This window comes from Dipodomys ordii, unplaced genomic scaffold (assembly GCF_000151885.1).
Source record: "Dipodomys ordii isolate 6190 unplaced genomic scaffold, Dord_2.0 Scaffold5, whole genome shotgun sequence".
Lineage (NCBI taxonomy): Eukaryota > Metazoa > Chordata > Mammalia > Rodentia > Heteromyidae > Dipodomys > Dipodomys ordii.
The window spans coordinates 24,337,755-24,359,588 of record NW_012267221.1 but is presented as its reverse complement, the minus strand read 5'-3'; the positions used below and the strand labels follow the sequence as shown (position 1 = coordinate 24,359,588).

At 43.5% G+C, this 21,834-nt stretch overlaps 1 protein-coding gene across 2 annotated transcripts in view; it reads left to right on the top strand.

The window, feature by feature from the left end:
- The first annotated feature begins 415 nt into the window (after positions 1 to 415).
- Positions 416 to 21,834, top strand: part of Wipf1 (WAS/WASL interacting protein family, member 1) — a 113,562-nt gene continuing 92,143 nt past the window's right edge. Inside the window, exons 1-2 of one of the 2 annotated variants that reach the window (XM_013029166.1) lie at positions 416 to 519; positions 2,189 to 2,195. The gene's annotated coding sequence lies outside the window, so the exon portion shown is untranslated. The remainder of the gene's footprint in view (positions 520 to 2,188; positions 2,196 to 21,834) is intronic. The other variant, XM_013029159.1, reaches the window with a different exon arrangement.

The window sequence follows — 21,834 nt, the reverse complement described above, 5'->3', positions numbered from 1 at the left end:
GGGGGTGTCTTGTCTGAGAGTGGAGGGGAAGGTGACAGGGATAAAGGTCTGAGAAGAGGGGCCTTAGCAACCATGGGGCAAGGACCCTTGTTAGACAGACACCACCAGTCCAGGTCCTGCTCCTCTGCAGATTCCTGTCCAGGACCCCACGATCTCGTGCTCCCTGTGTGTGGGACGGCCGAAAGCCGGACCCCCAGCTCCCACTGCCGATTCCCGGCACGGGGCGGCGGGCTGCGCGCGGGGCTGAGCCCGGGGAGGGCGCGGCGCGGCGCGGGAGCGAAGGGCGCAGGGCCGGCGGCCGCGTCCACATGTGGCGGGCCGCAGGGAGGGGGGGCGCGAGCCGAGGGGGAGGGCTCACGTCGCGGCGAAGTTCCCGGATGGTCGCAGCCTCCCTCCCGGCGCGGAGAGCTTTTCCTGCCCGCCCGGCTCAGCCCTGCGGGGACCCCGCGAGAAGTTTCCCAGAAAAAAATGCCCGGCGCGCCGCGGGGCCGTGGAGCCGCCGCCCGGAGCCGCTACGTGGTAAGGGCGCGCGGGGTCCGGGCTGCGGGTCCGGGGGCGCCGGGAGGGGCTGGGCTCCCCGGCGGGGCTCCGCTGCGCTGCCTCGGGAGGCGCTGCCCCCAGCGGCGCTGCCTCGAGCGGGCGGGACGGCCGGGGAGGGCGAGGCCGCGACGGCCCCCGCGGCCCAGCTCCGGGCGCGGCAGGAGCGAGGAGAGGAAGGGGCGCGGACGGCCGGGCTGCCCCGAGGACTCGGACCCGACCCTAGCCCTCGCTTCGCGGGCTGGACCTGGCGGCGACGTCTAGCGCCGTCCTTCACCTCTCCGGCTCTCGCGGAGCTGGCTTCGGGGCATCCCCGGAGCCAAGCGGGCTGGGGAGCCGCCTCGCCCGCCTGGCTCGCGGAAGCGTGCCCCTCCCGCGACTCCACTTCCCGGAAGAGCTTCCTTCCCACCCGGATCGATCCGATCCCTGCGGGGGCCCGCGGGGACTGGCTTGCCCGGAGGGCCACCCTCGCTCCGGCGTCTCGCCCCAAGCTCTCCCGGCTCAGCGTCACTTCACTTTTCCCGAGACACGCTTGCCTTTTAAGAGAAGTTTCTCGTGTAAGGAAACACAGCTTGACCCAGCAAAGGGTTATCCAGGTCCTCAATTTATGGCTAGACTTTGAACTCTGGGATTCACAAAGGGTGTGTTCGGGTGGAACCCAGCCTAAAGCCTTCTGGGTCCTGCCGAGTAGAAGGTGGACTATCCTCTCCAGAGCCTGGGGTTCCAGGTCCCCTCCTCTGAGCTGTCTGGGAAGCCCCTCCGGTTGTCAGCAGTGAGCGAGTGGATTTGATCCCTGTTTCTGAAGATTGCTACTCATTTCTGCCTCCACCCCCTCCCCAGGAGCTTCACTGCGCCTCTCCTTCCCCTTCCCCAGCCCAGGCACCAATTTTGATCCTGGTCTCTCTCACCACTTTCCTAAAGCAATTTCAGAACAGCACTGTGGCTTCGTTTTGGGTGACTGGTAGACTTTGCCTTCTCTACACTGCTTATTTCTGTAATGAATAAAGTAAGGAAGAAATTTTCTGTTTTAGTTTATAAGTCATCTTTTGACTTCTTAAAGTGAAAACTCTACACAGGCTCTCTGTACTCTGAATCTTCAGCCCCCTTACAGTGCTCACTGCGCTGCTCAATCCTATGATTATTCTTGCTCTGGGTATTTGCCTGCCAGTCATCCATCCAGAGTTGAATTTTTGGGGAACCTGGAAGTGGTACACTCTACACATGCCCAGTGACTGGCTGAGTAGAAGTGTGCAGACTAGGCTTTGCAGATGGTGGTTCTGTCACCGGACAGAGGTGAGGTTTAGTGAAGCTCCCCTTTAAATATAGGAACTCTTCACTTAGGGTCCTTGACTTCGATCACAGAATAAGAATTTCTGGACAAGTCACAATGGTAAGGAAACTTGGCAGAGCTTTATTAAGTAAACAAAGAAACAGACAAAAAAGCAGACACACAAAAGGGCAGGGGCACACTCTTGCAGATTGTGGGTGCTTTTATAGGGACATAAAGACATAGACATAGGCCCACAAAGGAGACACCCAGCTCCTTGTGCTGTTGGGTATTCATAGGGTAAAGGCAGGGGGTCTGGCTGTAAGTTATGCAAAGCTAGGTGCTTTGTTTTTGCTTTAACTACACCAGGTGTTATTTTCTGAGTTTCCAGGTAAGAATCATCCTGCGATAAAACAGATCCTTATCCTTGAGACAAAGAGATGCCCTGCTATCTGCATTTTGGAGCATCCTGTCAGGCAGTTGTGAATCCTTGGTGAGAAATGCATCCCTTAGGAAAGAATGCATTCAGTTGCCTCTCTTTGAAGCAAAGATAGCATTTCTAAGTTTCTAGATACCATGTTTCTGAGTGGTTTGCACCAGGCCTCAGTTTCCATAAGTTATCGAGCTTCAGTCCAACAGCTCAATGACATCCTCTTCCTTGGAACCTTCCCAATGCCTGACTTAACCTTTTCCCCTGAGAATTACATGAACCTTTTCAGATTGGCTGATGTAAAGAGATTTGAAAGCAAGGCAAAATTAATTCTAGGACATTTAGCGAGAATGAGCTTATTTACAGCTGGAGGAAATAAGCCTTCTTTCATTTTTTGTTCATTTTACAAATAAAATCTTCTGTATTGTTTATGTACTTTCTTTGATTAGCATAAATTGTTGTACAAAGTATGAGGTTTCATTGTGATATTTCCATATATGCATATAATGTACTTGGTTATATCCTTTTTATTTTTTTTGTTAGTTTCTGGGCCTGGGCGCTGTCCCTGAGCTCTTCAGCTCAAGGCGGGTGCTCTACCTCTTGAGCCACAGCACCACTTCTGGTTTTCTAGTGGTTTATTGGAGATCAGAGTCTCACGGACTTTTCTGCCTGGTCTAGCTTTGAACCTCGATCCTTAGATCTCAGTCTCCTGAGTAGCTAGGATTACAGGCGTGAGCCACTGGCGCCCAGCTTATATATCCCTTTATTACTATTTATTCCTTTCTCCAATTCCTTACAATTTTGATGGCTTTCATCATGACATTCTGACATTTTCATCCCTTCACACTTTGATCATTTACACAGACACACATACACACACCCTTTCTGCTTCCCTTTCCTCTACCCATAGTCACTTTCTGGTGTCAGTGGGCATATCTTACAACTTGAGCATTATCTCATTCACAACTGGAGTTGATAACCTTTGTACTTCCTCCATCCTGGAGTGTGAGGACCGAGTGGGATAACAGGGTATAAAACAGCAAAAAAGCAGCTTGACAGAGGGTCATCAAGACTTGGAACAACAAGAGAAAGTGGTTTTGTAATTTCCTGTAGTGTCACGTGCTCTATGGACTCCCCCCCCCCCCAGGTGCTCTGGGCAGCTATGCCTTTTGTGGATATTTTATTAGATCTGTGTCACTGACTTCACTATTTCAAGGTGTTCCTAACTATGGTTATAATTTGGGGGACATGAAGTTTCCACAAAGGACTAACAGGAGCGTTTTTGGTAATATAACTCTTTCATTTCTAAGCATCTAAGCTGTCTTCCTGAGGCCTGTCTGCCCATGGGGGATACCAAATTCCAAATGATGTCCCCACAAAAGTCTCCTTTCTGGTATTTTGTGTGTGTGTGTGTGTGTGTGTGTGTTTTGTTTGTTTGTTTTTGCTGGCAATCTGCAATTATGTCATGGTTCTTGATGGTTTATAGGCTCATTTATGCCTTGTGACTAGCTAGGACTTATAGATGTGAATCAGGCCACAGTTGGCATCATGCCAGATGTTCATTGAGCATTGAGGATCCCTGCTAGAGGCAAGGTGGAAGTTGTGCTCTGCGCTTGAGGTAGAGGGGAGATCAGCCTTAAGAGATGCCCCTGGATGGCTACCTTCTGTTTCACACAGCAGGAGTGCAAGATAGAATATGATAAACAGTATGGAAAAAGGTGCAGAACAAATACAGGAATTTCAAGGAGGGTGAAGTTACTTCCAGCTGGAGGGAAGTCGGTCAGTTTGTCATTGATTTATCCACTTAACAGATACTTATTATTTGTTCTGTGCTAGGCATGGAAAGATTAATAGGCCCATTTATACTGTGTACCGTTGAGAAACACTTCAGGCTTTACTTCTCTAGGACCAAGGAAGTCTTGCTCACATGAGACAATTATGCCCAGCCCTAACCAGATGTAGTTAGTTACTCCTTGACCTGCAGGTATTAAGGTCAGGTTAAAATACCAATTCTGTCTCTTGAACACTTTTGAATCATAAAATCTCCAGGCTTACCAAAGTCCACAGAATATCTTCAATTAGTTAAGAAATGATATAAGCTAACACGCATTATGTTGGTTTTGTACGGCTGTGTCAGAATATCTGATAAAAGTATTTAAAGATTTATTTATTTTACCTCATGGTTTCAGAGGGTCTATGGTCACTTAATTCTGAGTTTCTTGACCTGTTGTGAGGAAGAACATTATGGCCACTGGAGCATGTAGGAAGAGGTTGATTATCTCTTGGCAGACTGGAAGTGGCCAAGGCAAGCTATGCCCTTCAGAACCACCCTCCCTCCCCCCCCCCAACCTTTGTTCTTCTAACCAGGCCATACCTTACACAGTTTTCAGACTCTTCCCAGCTGGGAACCAAGCCTTGAACACATGGATCTGTGGAGATTCCTTTGTATTGAAGTCTGCTGATCCTTAGCAATGACTGAGACTAGAAGCTTATATAGGCTTGATTGACTGCCTGCCCCCAGGTAAGGCCAATGTTCTGCTGAAGGCAGAGCTTCTGAATGGTTATAGCATGGACCACCAGTGAAACACATCTTGCTTCCAGTTCCAGTGCTTACTCTTACAAGGGCTTTGTTTCTTTACTTTTAAAATGAAGAGTATAGTAGCTTTCCAATTAATTGTTGATAAATAGTGGGTTATTTCCACCATTCTACAATAATTGAGAAGAGTGAGTTTTCCACAAAGTCAAAGGATTTTAATGAGAGTTAGATATTATATCATATATGTAGGTCACTTGGCAAATTGTGGCTACCTCACTATTTATTTGTGGGTTATTATTTCTTGCATCATTATTATCAGTGTTAGTCTATATAAAATATTGTTGGTATAAGAACTTAAACATAGGTACTATTTTTATGCAAATTAATTCACATTAATAATTCCTTAGCTGTGTGCAGTTTATCAGGTGCTTCCCACCAGTCCTCACATATAGCTCTGAGAAGGAGAAATCTCAAGGAGAAGCCATCTTAGTATTAGAGGACTTCCAGCTTGCAGTGTCTGCTACTCAGTAGTACCGACTGTATTGAGGTTATCAGAACAGATTAAGGACAGGGAAGGGAAGACAAAGTATATCACTTTCCTGGTCCTTTGGCACCAGGAAATAACAAGTTAACATGTTGTGGCAGTAACCAATTAGCAGGCATGCCTGGCAGGAGGGGTAGAGGTAACGAGTTGATCAGACTAACTGCCCCCTTCAAGCTGCTTTAGTCATGAATATAGTCCTCAAGGACATTGAGATGGGGTACCCCTGCATCTTGTGGCCAGGGTTCATGGAACTTTTAGTCCTGAGAAACATACTTAGTGTTACAGAATCTGCCCATTGATTACAGATACTTGAGAAATCAAAAGTAATATACTTTGCTAAGACTTAACAGAAGAACATAGAATAAGTTGGAAGCACAGTTATTTACAAATCTCATTAGTAATTTTGATAAATGTGGTTTTTGTAAGATTGTGCTAAGAAGAGACCAAATGCTCCTTTTCCATTTACCAGTTCCCCTCTCAGGCAGCTTCCATCACTGTTTGGGCCTCACTGTGGTTTGAAATCTATTGTCCTGTATTGCAGTTGCTTGTCACCCTTCCTCCTCATTAAACATAGGAACTGCTTTAATACAATTTCTCTTGTTTGTTTTTTGTTTTTATGCAGTTACTGCTTTTAGGCTCTTTCACTTAAAAAGACACTTAATAACCAAAATAGGAGCTTTCCAATTATTCTTGATAATTGGTGGTTTATTTCCACCATTCTATAAGAATTGAGAAGAGTGAGTTTTCCACAAAGACAAGGTAAATCTTTGTTCTGCAGAAGACTGACTTCTGAAGAGGTTGGCATACAAATTTCATCCTAAGAATGTTTCTTCACTGTGATCAACAATGTGACATTAAGTACTGTGTATCTTTATATCTTTTAATTTGAAAAATAATCAGTCTGCTAATAAAGGAATTAGGATTTGTGTTCTTTCTGGAAAGATGACAATCATTATTGTCTAAACAAAGAATTGCTGTTTCCTGGTCTCATTTTCTCTGTGTATTTACTGTATTTGGTTCAGATGGGGACCAAGACTCTTCTGCCCTTGACTTTTGCACCCTTTGTTCTGGCTGAGCAGCCTAAGAAGGACATTTAGGCCAGGTTCACAGACAGTAGCCTTCTCTGTGGCCACAGACTCCTTTGTACTTAGAGAATATGCACTTCTGACAGAGAAGAGGTATCAGAAGCAGGAAGGAAATTATGAATGGAAAAAAAAAATCAAGCCGGGTGCTGGTGGCTCACACCTGTAATCCTAAATACTCAGGAGGCTGAGATCTGAGGTTCATGATTCAAAGGCAGCCTGGGCAAGAAAGTCTGTGAGACTCTTATCTCCATCTAACCACCAGAAAACCGAAAATGGCACTGTAGCTCAAAGTGGTAGAGCACTAGAGCCTTGAGCAAAAGAGCTCAAAGACAGCACCTAGACCCTGAGTTCAAGAACCATGACTGACAATCCCCCCCCAAAAAAATCCACAAAACAATTCAGAGCCAATTTTCTGGCAAGTGGACTCAATGATAGCTGTGAGTTTATATTTTTATATATATAGTTAATAGATTTTTAAAATTTTGTCCTATATATATGCCTTTTAAAAAGTATATGTATGTTTATGTTTATATATATTCTCTCAATAACAAAACTTGATCACCCTACAAATATGTAAGAGCTATATTGGTTATATTTTTCTTCTCCTTCTATCCCACTTGATATTCTCAAATATTTGAAATCATTATATAGAAACTGTTTGTAGTTGGTTGCTTTACTTTTTAGTATTTCTCCAACAACAAAGACAATAATAATCATGCTGGGATTCAAACCAGGACCCTTTACATGCTAAGCACACACTCTGCTAATGAGATACACCCAGTCCCTCCCCACCATGTTATTTATCTATTTATGTGTCAGTACTGGGGCTTGGACTCAGGGCCTGGGCTCTGTCCCTTAGCTTTTTTGTTCAGGGCTGACACTCTACCAATTGAACCACAGTTCCACATCCAGCCTTTTGTTAGTCAATTGGAGATTAAGTGTCCCACAGATTTTCCTGCCTGGTCTGGTACCAAACCATAGTCCTGGATCTCAGCTTCTTGAATAGCTAGGATTAGTCATGAGCAGCTTCATGTTATTTTTTTTAACCGCTCATAACATCATGTTGTGGGGATGTATTATTAATAAGTTCACTATTGGTTGATTGACAACGATCATTCATTAGACCGAACACTAGTAGTTCAGTGACCATCCACTCACCTGCTAGCTCTTGTTAATGCTGTTTAAACAACTAGCCATTTATTCAGTGGTAGAATAAATGTCATTTATTAGTTGACACTACATAGACCAAATAGGCAATTTAATAGGTTGAATTTCTTGTTTTTTCAACTGCTGTGTGTTGTTAGATCATCACAGCTCATTTCTAAAATCCCCTGAATATTTTTCTATTGATGTCTACAAGAGATTATATGTACTGAATGGAAAAAGTTAGGCCTGGGAGGGCACAGGAGATTGCACTATGGATTGATGCTTATTGAACTGCTGAATATGCTTTTAAATAATGTTCAGGAGACCCGGAGTCTGCCTTTCGCCCAGCAGAATAGATTTTGAAAGTAGGAAACCTTTAAAGCCTTGAAGATCTTGAGAAAACATGTACCCTTGCTGTTTACTTTCTGAGAATGTAAACAGTGAGATCAGTGTCTAGAGCACAATAGTCTTGTGTTGTGGGGTAGATAGTTAAATAATGGAGACAGTCAGAGCAGCCCTGAGATAGAAGAGAATAGAAATGGACTGCTCTTAAACAGGCCCACATCCCATAAACAGCAATGTATGTGTGCCCTGTTAGGTTCAACTTCCAAGAAGTATTGAGCAAGAAGTGAACAGAGCAAAGAGAAGAAGACTAATGTAGTTTTATTTCTCAGGTCTCAGAAGAGAGGCTGAGGAATACTAGGGCAAGTTTTCAGGTAGTGCTAAAATTCCTAATTAGATTTTTGAGGACCTAGAAAAAGGCAAAGTAATCGGAGACCTTTTCAAACCTTTTTTTTTTTTTTTTGGGTCCGGTCGTGGGGCCTGAACTCTGGGCCTGGGTGCTGTCCCTCAGCTCTTCAGCTCAAGGCTAGCACTCTACCACTTGAGCCACAGCGCCACTTCCGGCTTTTTTTTTTTCTGCTTCTGTGGTGCTGAGGAATCGAACCCAAGGCCTCATGCATGGCAACGTAAGCTCTCTACCACTGAGCCACCTTCCCAGGTGCCCCCCCCCCTGCTTTTTTTTTAAGAGCACATTTACTTTAAGCAAGGCTTCTGGTCGTCCATTAGAACCAGAGTTTGATTGGCATGAATGGTTTAATGAAGTACTCCTGCCAGTGATTCTTGGGAGGCTGTGGATGGGAGAATGATAATTTGAGATCAGCTTGAGCAGAAAAGTTTATGAAACTTCTAAGCCCAGAACTGGGTGACATAGGGCATGCCTGTCTTCCTAAATATGTCACGGGATGTTGAGATTGAGAGGCTCCAGGCCAAGCTAGGAAGAAAAGTCTGCACACTCTTTCTCAATGGAAGAAGCTGGGTATGATGGTTAATATCTGTCATCCCAGTTACCACAAGAAACCTAAAATAGGCAGATGGCAAGGTTTCCAGGCCAACCCCTGGGCATCAAATAAGATCCTCCCCCAAAATAAACAGTGCAAAAAAGGGCTTTAGGCATGGGCTTGTGATCAAGTACCTGCATAGCAAGTCTGAGGCCCTGACTTCAAACTCTGAACTTCCAAAAGGAAAAGAAAGAAAAGGAAGGGAGAAACACTAGTTTAAATAATCTTGGTTTTCTTAAATTAGAATTTCACATTGTTGGGCTGGGAAGGTGGCTTAGTGGTAGAGCGCTTGCCTTGCATGCCTGAGGCCCTGGGTTCGATTCCTCAGCACCACAGAAGCAGAAAAAAAAAAGCCAGAAGTGGCACTGTGGCTCAAGTGGTAGAGAGCTAGCCTTGAGCTGAAGAGCTGAGGGACAGCGCCCAGGCCCAGAGTTCAGGCCCCACAACCGGACCCCCCCCCAAAAAAAGAATTTCACATTGTTCTAGTCTTACCATTGTTTGTTGTTTTTAAGGACTCATTTTATTTGAGACAAATAAAAAAATTGTTGTTAGGTTCCTCAAAAGATTCCACATAGAGCTCCCCTATGACCCAGCAATCCCACTTTTGGGCATTTACCCAAATGATCACAAACAAGACCATACTAAAGCTACCAGCACAAATTGTTTATTGCAGCATTATTTACCATAGCTAAGATATGGAACCAACCCAGATGCCCCTCAGTAGATGAATGGATCAAGAAAATGTGGTATATATACACAATGGAATTTTATGCCTCCATCAGAAAGAATGGCATTGCCCCATTTGTTAGGAAATAGACTGGGAAAAAAAATTATATTAAGTGAAGTAAGCCAGGTCCAAAGAAACATAGGTCCATGGTTTCCCTTATTTGCAATAACTAGTATATGCCTATGTCAAGCAGGAAAGGTCAGATAAGTTGATGTTAGGTGACTGAACCCCAAGATAAGGATTCATATGTTTTTTCCTTCTTGCTATTGTTTCTAACATTTATAAGTGATTTCTTGGTTGCTTTGTATGTCCCTCCCCCACGGTATAACCCCTGCTTTCACTGCATTTGATATTGGTATAATTTGTGGAGGGGAAGGGAAAAAACAAATCGTTTAAATAGGGATACAGGTGGACCCATTGCAACAATGAGATGTACAAGTTATGTCGAAAAACAAACTTTACAACTTTGGGGGGGTGGGGAGGAGGGGGTGGAGATAAGAAGGAATGGGAAGAGCAAACAAAGGAGGAGGCAACAATGCTTGATAAGAAATGTACTCATTATCTTGCCCATGTAATTGTAACCCCTCTGTACGGTATTTTCACAATAAAAAAAATGGCTGTTAGAATTAGTATTTCCTTTTTGGGTGGTGTTTTGTAAGATTTCAGAGGTAGAGCTGCATTATTTAGACATCATAATTCCCTTAATCTCATTTGGATGAGGAACCAGTAATTGAAGGAAAACAAATCCTATGGTTAAAGAGCTGTGTGGATAATGTTATAGTAGTAGTTTAATGGCAAGATTTCTTTTTGTGCAGATTCTCTTATACATCATCTCCTTTATGCTGTAGTAAAGCACCATGTTGTCTCAGCTTGGAAGAAATTTGTGTGTTCACCATCAGACCAGTGCAGAGTGCTTATAATTCATAGCCTTTGCTGAAAATGTGACTATCACTTTAAAAATTGTCATTTTTAATTTGTTAGATTATAACAATAGTGTGGGCTTGCCAAAGACAAAAAATGGAGAAATGCCTAAAGGAAAAATTAGTATTTTTTCCTCTTTATCTTCCTCAAATCCTAACTCCTCAAGGTAATCAATAGTACCAAGTTTGCAACTGTACCTTTATGTAACAATTTATAAATGTTTTCATAATAGCGTATTTTTTCTTTTTCTCCTCTTCCTTCCTTTTCTTTCTTCCTTTGTTTTTTCCTTTCCTTTCTTTCTTCCTCTTTCCTTCCTCCTTCCTCCCTTCTATTCCCTCCCTTTCCCCCTCCTCCCTCCCACCCTCCCTCCCTCTTCTCTCTCTCTCTCTCTCTCTCTCTTTCTCTTTCTTTGTGCCAGTACTGGAGCTTGAACTTCAGGACAAGGCACTGTCCCTTTGCTTTTTGTACTCAAGGCTGATTCTCACTTGAGTCATAGCTCCACTTCCAGCTTTTTGGTGGTTAATTAGAGATAAGAGTCTCACAGACTTTCCTGCATGGGCTGTCTTTGAGCCATGATCCGTAGATCTCACCTTCTGAGTAGCTAGGATTGTAAGTGTGAGCCTTTAGTGCCTGCTGTATGATAGCTTCTAATACTAAAAATAGAGTCATATACACTAGTCGTCGTTTTTGTTGTTTTTCTTTTGCAGTGCTGGGGCTCATGAATTACTAAACAAGTACTCTGCCACTGAGCCATACTCCCATCTCAGGCTACAACTTTTTTTTTTATATAAGGCATCATAGACGTTCTCTAAATCAAAAACAAACAAAAGATAGTATAGATTTTTCTCTAAATCAAAAAACTCATTTATGTCATGCTTAATATTCCATATTTTAGCCATTCATCTTGTTCCAAGTTTTCCCCTATAATAGTACTTCTCAGAACACACTAATGTGTGCAAGTGTGTTTGTATGTGCTAGCATACAGAATTGCTCATTTCTGTCGAGTCCCCAAAGTGGTATCACTTTTCCAAAGTTGTAACAATTCAGTCTCACTAACACTCTTTTAAATATGTTTCCCCACTTCCTAACCAGCATAATTCATTTCAGAAGTATAAACTTTCTAATTTCCTTTTCCTGTTTTGTTTCAAATGACTTCTTAGGAATCTCTTGTCACTATCTCTACCTTTATAAAAAAATATTCACTCATTTGAATTTTTCATGTTCTTTCCTTTAATTTCTATAATGCGCATATGATTTGTCTTCTAAAACTAGAAAAGAAAAACTAAGGTCACAGAGCTTAATTGTTCCGTGCTGAAACGATAATAACAAAGTAAATACAGACCTTCCAATCCAATTTTCCCTCTAGAAGTATATTATTTATTATTTATTGTTTCACGAAATAGAAATGGTCTAATGGGAAAAACCAGAAACTTACAAAGATGGGAAATTTTTAAAGGAGTTTAAGCTTGCATAGTTAACTGAGTTTCTCTCTTGGATCCAAAAGCCTCAAGACAAAGATTCTTTGAGAGTATTAGTTATAAGTTCGCTGAATTACATAAAGAGAAAAAGTGAATCATAGCAGATAGAAATTTTAAGTCCAACTGCTATTGAAAAGAAAGTTCCTGACCTCATTGCTCTTGCTTATTTTTCTGGGAGGTGAGACTAGATTCCACTTCTCCTGTTCGTATAGTTGCTGAGTTCATTATAAAATTATTTGTATATAACTTCAGCAGTACATTGGCTAATCAGAAACAGCTGTCCAACCTGAGTTGTTTATATGACCAGAATAACTAAATCAATCAGCAAGATCTCTTATGTTTTGGTAGATTAGGCCAACATTGTGTATTTAGCCCAGAATAATGATGCTTTGTAACTAACCTGACACAGATGGCAAAAAGATTGTTTGGGCAGAATTGGAACTAAAAATTAAGAAGCCCTGTGAGTCCTTGATAGTGGCCTTAATAAAGTGTTATTCTGTTTTTGATCTTAGTGTTTTAAAGGCTAAAATTCATAAAGGTATAGTCTTTTAAAACATCTTCTGTTAGGGTTGGGACCCCTGAGTGAAGCTGAATTCTCTTGATCAATGTTCCCAAAGAAGAGTCTGTGCATTCTGCCAAACTGCCAGGACTGAAATAAGCCCAGAGCCCCAAGCTGGTAAAATGCCACAAACCAGGCAAACTGACATGTCTGACTAGAGGCAGCTGTACTACATCAGGCATGAAACACTCATTCCCAAGTGAGGCCAGAGGCAGAAATCCTGTTTGGGTGGAGCCACAGTGATTCCTCAGAATGATGTATCTCTGCTCCTAGCCCCTAAAGCCCACTGGAGCTGAGTGAGTTCACAGAGTGTCCATAGGCTCCAAGCAATCAGTGTTCATAGAGACTTCAGTACTGTAAGACAGGAGGTCTGATGACATAGGAAAAGTCTCTGGACCCTGAGTTTCGATGTGTTAACCAGTCTTGGGGGAATCCTACATTTGCTATCACTCAAACCCACTCTCAAGGACAGAAGCCTGCCTGCTTCCACTAGTCAGAGAATCCTAGGCCTGGACTACATTTGAGTCCCTGGTTGGCTCTGATGTAGTGCTAACCTGGAAGATAGCTATTTTAGGTTGCAGTCAGTGAATGGAACAACAAGGTAAAATGCTGTCTGTTCTTTTGCTGCAGACCACCTTTTGCAAGAAGTTGCATTTTCTTGGGGCCACTTATGCTGATACCTGAAGGCTGATAGATGTCTCTGTTTCCCACCCTGCCTTTGCCCCTTGGCTAATCCTCAGTGTTGCAGATTCTAGAATTTAAGTAACTTTGAGATTAAGACCTGATTATCACCTGGTTCATTGACTTAACTCGCTTCACATAGTACCCTCTGCAAAAGGCCTGGATAGAATGAGCAGATTCATAGATTAAACTCAATCTTGTGTTCTAGTCCTAGCTTTCTTGCCCAGGAGTCTCATGACCTTGACAACAATACCACATTCTGCAGTTGTAGAGAACAGGAATCTGCAGGAATTCAGAGAGAGGCTGTGATGAGACAGACAGGTGGAGACAAAGATGATCCTTGGGCTCCTTGGTAGTGTTTTGGGTCAAGCCTTAACTTTGCTCTGGATCAGTCATGTTAGCACCTGACACCCAACAAGACATACATTAGACACCCCTAAGATGTGAGAATCTTCCCAAAACATCCCAGGTGCTGCTTAAGAACATGGTATTGGGGCTGGGAAGGTGGCTCAGTGGTAGAGCACTTGCCTTGCATGCATGAGGCCCTGGGTTCAATTCCTCAACACCACATAAACAAAAAGAAAAAAGCTGGAAGTGGTGCTGTGGCTCAAGTGGTAGAACACTGGCCTTGAGCTGAAGAGCTGAGGGACAGCACCCAGGCCCAGAGTTCAGACCCCACGACCGGACCCAAAAAAAAAAAAAAAAAAAGAACATGGTATTGATTGGTGTCACATTTTGCTCTCAAGAATAAATGACTAATATAAACTTCATTGAGCTGCTGGGGAAAGAACATAAAATTCAACCAAAAAAAGTAGAATCTTTGTTATTATTATTTTTAAAAAATGTAAGACCCTAGGATTTAGGACAGAGAAACTGTATGAATATCATTTTGCCATTTGGCAGTTAAGCAACCACCTCCGAGAAGTAGGGGCCTGCCGCATGCCAGATGCTAGTTGATTGCAGAGTTGAGAAGGGTGGTGAGCCTGATGAGTCCTAGTCCATATCTCTTTCCCTTACCTGAATTACTTACAGTATTCTAAATGCTTTTTCTATTGAATTACAGCTAAAGCATAGACCTTTCTGTGAAATCAGAACTCTCTCAGATAGGTAACACAGGAAGTTTAGCAGGGGAACAAGGCAGTGTTTAGTTGTTCAAATGGCTGTGGCTCTCTGTCATTTTCATAGCCCATCCTCTGCCTCCTGGACAGTTGGTGTAGGATAACAGGTTTGTCATTACTATCCCTTATGCATGTAATTACTTGGGGTATGATGAAGTCAAACTAGCCTAGTTCACATTAGAGTTCATTGAAGGGGCAGGGATAAGAGGGGAATAGCCACTTCTTTTCTGTGTAGACAAATGTACCTCAAAATCCTGCTACTGGGAGCAATTGTTAGGCAACGAATTCAGCAAGCTTTGGTCATAATGGCTTTGGGGCCTGAAAGGCCTGTGAGGCAGCAATCTCTCCAGGCTGCTAGAATGGAGCTCAAAGCCCCTCCTGGAGGAGGCCTAGGCAACCTGTGGAAGCCTCCCCACCCCTTAGTCATTGGTCAGTTCTAAGATATCCTGTCAGGGCTCAGAACTGTAGGATGAATGACTACTGTCTACCTTTGTACCTATAGATCCTCAGAGCAAGAATGGGGGGAAAGCAGCTCTTTCTCAGATAAGACAGAACTCCAAGCCCTGGGCCTTATCTCATCTAGAGGGCCTCTGAACAGACTATGGCAGTAGAGTGGGGCTGTGGGTACTGTGAAATGTCATTGGCCCAGGGCTGATTGTATCTCTGGTTTTGCTTCATTTCCTCCACAGGAAGAATATTTGGAGGAATTGAAACTTAGGCCAGAGAAGAGACTTGCTCCTGCACTGTAGACTGTCACAGAGTGGGAAACACTCCATTCTTGTCCTCCACTCCATCAGACCCCCACAACTAGAAGCTTCCCTGGATCACCAGGAGCTGAACCCTCTGCTACCACTTTACCTAATAATCTTTTAAAGCCTAGGGAAAGACAAAAGACAGAACAGAAGATCAAATAAAGCCACTTTTCTCTTCAGCCTCAAATCTATGCACCTGAGAATATCTTCATCAGAGAGCAGAGGGGCCTCTTTCTATTTTTCTGATATGACCCTGGCCATCTAGATTCAATCAAGGAGCTAGAATTGAACTTTAGGAGTTTCTGATTCCCATATATGTGATCTCCCTGGCCTTGTCTTCGGTGAGGACAGTGTGGCCCTGCCTTTGAGTGTACGTTTTTGTTCCACATCAGCTAGCCTCCTGAGCATGAGATGCCAGGCCACAGGGCCTGTATAGGCTACTGCCTTACACCTGGATGGTGCAGAAAATGACTTCATCTCTCCCTCTAAGCAGTCAAAGCTCATAATCATGCTGACTCTCACCTTTTCTGAACTTACTGCCCCATCTCCAGCACAAACAGAGAGCTCTCTTGAAACCATCAATGGATTGCCTACTTGGGGGAAATGGAGAGCAGAATGTGTTGTAACTGACCCTATTGCATAAAACAGCTCAGGGACTTCCTCCTTTTTAACCATAAGGTAAATAAGCCCAAAAGGCCCACGTAGAAGAACTGAAGGAACAAACTAATTTGGGGCCCATAAGCAAGGAACTTTGCCCTGTGTAGATCCCAGGATTGGGAAAACAGAGGACATATCCCTTTAACTCTTCCCAGAGTCACAATGTTTTTAAAAGAGAAAAATGTAAATTTAAGAGGTCACAAGTGGTTTAGAATTTAAACAACCAAAAGGAGCATCTCTCATGAGCAGGAGTCCAGCTGTAAAGAGGCATTGTCCAAACTAGTGTTTTGAAACTTTTTTGACCATAATTTACAGTAAGTGGTAAGTTTTTTTCATTGAAGGTAGGTAGATGATAGGTAGAGGTTGGGGTATATATAGCTCAGTGCTAGAGCACTTGCCTAATGCACAAAGCTTTAAGTTTGATCCCCAGCAATCAATCAGTCCTAGACGATGGATGGATGGATGGGTGGATAGATGGAAGGACAGATGGAAACAGAACCCAAAATCCAAAAGTATTATAACACAATTCTGGTGTTTACCAAATACAACACATATTGTATCTATGAATGAGGGAGGGAGAGAGGAAGGGAGGAAGGCTAGATGGAAACCATCAGAGAAGGGTAGCCAGAGAATAGGCAGTAACTTTTAGTTTGAAAAATACTGGTTAAATAGAAATGTGTATAGTTGCTTTAGTAAATTTAAAAGACATTCACTGTGGCTAGTCCTGTGCACATTCCTGTGCTCTTCTCAGTGCTGAGCTCCTTGCTTCTCATCTGAGCCACTCAGTATTTTTTCATACTTTTCTCCACCTCAACTTTCGATAATTTTGTTAATATTCTAAATAAATGCTAAAATCACACCCTTTCCTCCTACTTCTGAATAAATTCTCTAGATGGTTTACTATCTATATTTCTTTATCTTATCCAGTTGCACTATATTTCCACTCTGTTGAAATGTAAGGTTGTGATTTCTTCACTGAATCAGCTGAAGAAGGATATAAGCTCCATGAGAGCCAGAAACTAGCAGGAAAAGACTGCTTCTGTTTCTCCAATAGCTGGCACAGAGAAGGTACTCAGAAATTACTACTTGTTTGAAAAAAAAACACAGAAAAATAATTAAAGCAAAAAGACTCAAATGATAGAGGGACTTCCTAGCAAGCAAGAGTTAAAAAAAAAGCATTATTTGAAGAGCATTTTAACAAACTCAGCTTACAGTGTAGCATAAGATACAACAGGATAGATAGGAAGGACCCAGAAAGGCTGCATTTAGAAGAACTTCCAAACCCTGTGTAGGTTTAATCCTCTGCAGAGCAAGCCTTTAAAAACAGTAGTCTGGTGTGACATGTAGTCTGGTGTGACTGAGCCTGGGAATGGCATACTCTGTGGGGCTCTAGGCTTGGAGTTCAGAAGTCATCCGTACAGGTGGGCCTGACCCAACGCAGGCCAGTGGGGGACACAGAGAGAGCACTGCATTAGGACAGTCCGGGATATTCCTTTGAAACTACACTGAGCTTCGTTTTCCAGAATAGCAGTTCAGAACAATGTGATTCAGGCTTCAGTCACCCCAAGTTTCTGCATGGTAGGTTTTTGTGGAGAAGGAGGTGCTGGCTGAGTCCTAAATGGCATCTTTGTTCCCAGGCCTGGACCACCCTAGTGTGAATGGGGCATTTAGATTGAGGAGTAGTCTAGGGTTCTAGGCCCCTGGAGACCCTAGTGCACAACTATGTACAATGCCTGGAGCCAGAGCCAGCCTTTCCTCCTAGGCCTGGTGCTCCAGATCACAGCTTATCATACTGTTCCTACAGTAACAGAGCTATAAAACCTTCTTTTAAGATGGTGTGTGTGTGTGTGTGTGTGTGTGTGTGCGTGTGTGCATGTGTGTGTGCGTGCGTGTGTGTGTGTGTGTGTGTGTGTGTGTGTGTTTGCAGGGAGGAGAGAACAGAGGGATTGAAAGGTTCTTCCTCCAGCTCTGCCATTATCTGTATGCCTTGGGCCTCAGTGTCCTCATCTATAACTGGGGATATTGGAGATACTCTCATGATCTCCTCAGTTTTAAATGGCTGTGACTCTGTCACAGGCCCAAGAAGCGTTTTCTGGCAGGAAGGAGAGGCTGCCCAGAGCTTCCTTCCCAGGCAGCCAGGGACGACATTCTTTCCTGTGCCCGCATATGGAAGCAATTTCTAGATTATCCAAGGCACTAATGCTGCTGAGCTCACCCGAAACAGAGGAGCTCGGTTATGGTAAGTGGAGAAAAGAAAAATCTTGCATGTGTTTTTCTGTTTTCTACCATGGGGACTTTGATATATGGAATTGTTATTGTGATCTGTTTTTCCATGTTTAGGCAGGGTAGGGTTTGGGGCATTCCACAGAAAAATCCTGATGAAGTGAATGCCGAATGAACTGCTTCTCCCTGTCACAGGCCTGAGCATGGGGGAATATGCAGACATCAACGAATTTCAGAGTTCGTTCCATGTTTATTGTAATCTTTCTCTCTGCAAAATTCTCTAAATTGAATTGGGAGTCATCAGCTTTGTAGGGGAAAAATTTTCGTAATTCCTTCTCTGCCCTGAGAACCCTTTAAAAGCACACATGTTCCTCTTCTGAACTCCTGGGTTGGGAAGTGGTTTCTGTTAACTCTGCCGCTGCTGGCAGCACTTGCTCCTAAACGCAGAGCACAAACAGGACTCTTCTAGAGCACTACTTTGCTCAGAAAGCCTCAGCCATTGTCCTGGTCCCTATAAATGGTCCTCCTGACTTTCCTTGCTTCCTCCCACCCTCTCTTTCCTTCTGACCTTAATTCCAGGCAAAGGAGATTACCATAAAGGATGTGTTTACAAAGAAATGGTTTTGTTCCCCTTTCAGTTCAGTCTTTAACTTCTTTTCCACCTAATCCCCACTATGGGAACCTTTACAAATTTTATAGAGCGGTAACACTTTTTTGTAGAGATGAACTTGTAGTAATTAAGGATCTACATATTTTTTACCAACATTTGTGAAAGGAGTTGAATAAACATTCTTCTTTAAGAGTCAAATATTTCCTTAGAATATTTTCTGAAGAAAAAAACTCAGAATCAAGACAGTAGGCTGATACAAAAGATTCTCAGAGAAGACATTTTATAATTTCTGTTGTTTTGGGGCCTCCACGGCTGAGCCTTCTGGCCCAAGAGCCTCTTACTCTCTTTGGAGGGAGCTGGCTGGAAATGACACATGACTAAAAGATAGACATACTTGCCCGAACCTCACAGGGCTACTCCCCTATTTCAGAACACTCGATTGCCTCTGTTTGGCCTCCAACAAAGTTGTAATTCTGTACAAATTTTCCTACTCTCTAGAACCAACATCAGAAATGTTTATTTTGTTTTTGTTTGCTTGGTTTGTATGTGCTTGTGTGTACTTGAACTCAAAGCCTCACCCTCTTGTTTGGCTTTTTCTCTCAAGGCTTGTGCTTCACCACTTGAGCCACAACTCCACTTCAGGCTTTTTGTTGGTGAATAGGAGATAAGAATCTTCCAGAGATGTTTGATGAGGCTGGCTTTGAACCTAGATCTCAAGATCTCAGCTTCCTGTGTAGCTAAGATTACAAGTGTGATCCACCCACATCCACCTTTATTTTAAGGAGTCCCCCATCTCTGTAGGACTGTACTAGATTCTCTTCGGCATTCCTCGGAGCTGATCTGGCACGCCTGCTTGTTGTCTTCTTAAGCTAACAGCTGAGAGCCCAGTGCTGAATGTTGCCCCTTGTAGACACTGCTGAGCTCAGGCTTACCCGAAGTGGAGTGAGCACTGCTTGCTCTGCTCTGTGACAGTTGCTGTAGCTCCTTGCTTTCTAAGGAAGGCCGACCCACATCATTCTTTCCCTCCAGTGATTCTCCTCTCCAGGGCAAGCACAGTGCCCTGGCTTTGGGTTTTGAAGCAGCCACACCTACTCCCATGGCAGGTACCCACTGTTACAGAGTCGAGACCAGCTTCGCAGGCAGTGACACTCCTCTGCACATGACTGTTGAATGCATACTGGAGGTTTGTTAAAGGCAAGGTCCCTGTCTTCACTGAGTTTGTACAGGGAGAAACAGATAATAAACAAGAAAATGGATGACTCAGAAAAATTGAAATAGTGATCTGAGAAAAGCTGATGGGATGATGGGCTGGAGAATGATGAGACTACAGTTCCAGATAGAGCTGTCAGGGCAAGCCCATCTGAGGAAGTGACTGGAGAGTGGCAGGGGACAGATACATGACATCTGGGGAAGTGTGCATCAGAGTCAGGAAAGGCCAAATGCTAGGACCTGAGAACAAACAGGACATATCCCAAAAAAGAAAGAGGGAGTATGTGGAGGAGGAGAGGATGAGGAAACAAGTCAGATGTAGGCAGACACAGGGCCTCTCAGAGGACGGAGTTCTAATTGTAATAACCAGTGTGTGGTAGAATCTGCAGTAAGTTTTATAAGTCACTCTGGCTCTGTTTCTGTGTCTGCCAGCTCTGGCATCTAGCCCTACACCCTTATTCACACCTCTTCTTTTTTTTTTTTTTCCCTCCAAGCTGGCTTGGACCACAATCCTCAGGATCTCTTCCTCCTAAGTAATTGAAATTACATGTACGAGCCACCACAATCAGCTCTAACTCATACTTCTTATCCAGTCAGTATACCTGACTTGTCATATGACCTATCTGTCATATTCTGGCTGTCCTAGTTCGGATCACTTCTGCAGCTTCCGCCATGGGATTGAGATTCATGGGATTGTTGAACCAGTCTTCTTGCAGTAAGAGACAGGGAGGAGAAGGAGCGGCTTACTGTGCTGAGAGACTTTGAGCAGGCCTGTTATAATTGTATTCTCTGAATTTCCGAAAATTCAGTTACTACTCTGCCCTAAGCTTCAGTGACATGCTTATAATCAGTATTTGTCAATCACTTGTTCTATGCTGGGGTTTTTGTGTATCTCACTCACCCCTCTAAGTGCTATAAAATGGGCACTGCTGTTAACTCTGCACTAATAGAGGCAAAAGAGGTTAAACAAACTTGAGTTAGCAGCTAGTGTGCCAGGATGAACAGTCTGAACCACTTTACCCATATATGAACAGTGGGGATGGCTTCCTTTTGCCACCCTAGACAGTTCTACACTGTCTCTTTTCCACTGTTGTGCAGCCCTCATCAAGGACAGTGGGTCTTCCCTGTTGACATACTTTGTCCCTATCAGTAAGCTGATAAGGTAGGGTGATTTCTGAAGCAGATCCATAAAGGTTCATCATGAGGATGGCATCTCCCTCATCTGCTAAGCCCAGGCCGAATGTCCTTTCCAGGATGTGCTCAGCACCCCTCTTCTGATCCAGATGTGAAAACCTATCTGTAACTCACCACCTACTGTGCAGTGGTAGTAATAATAGTAGTAGCAAATGATAGAGCACTTACAATTTTTATTTTATAGATAAGGAAACTGAAGCACATAAAGGTTAGAGTCCTAGAGCTAGTAGATGATAGAACCAAGATTTGAACCCATGCAGTCTGGCTCCAGAGTAGCTATTTAGAGCCATTTAAAATATCTTCCCTTCCTCCCCTGTCCCTCATGGTAACTTACATTCTAATCCTTGAAGCCACAGAGTGAACTAAGTTTTAATATAGACAGAGCCTTAAATACTTGGAGACAGTTATTGCCTCTTTCTTGGTTCTGAACCATCACACCACACTCTTAGGGACTGGTGTTACCCTAGATCTCTGTCTTCATCTAAATGCACAAATCATAATTTATACTTGTCATCCATATCCTGATATTTGTGAGAGGCAAGGGAACATCATTAGTAATCATACTGGAACCACATTCAGGTGTTCATGCAAGAGCACTTGGAATAAATCTCAAACATACAGGTTTGGGAAAAATAGGATTGGCAGACCTTGTAATAAAGAAATTTCTCAGTTATGTGGTTTAACCTGCCCCTGGATTTGAAGACTTTTCTTTTTTTTGTGGGTCCTGTTGTGGGGCCTGAACTCTGGGCCTGGGCACTGTCCCTCAGCTCTTTAGCTCAAGGTTAGCGCTCTACCACTTGAGCCACAGCACCACTTCTGG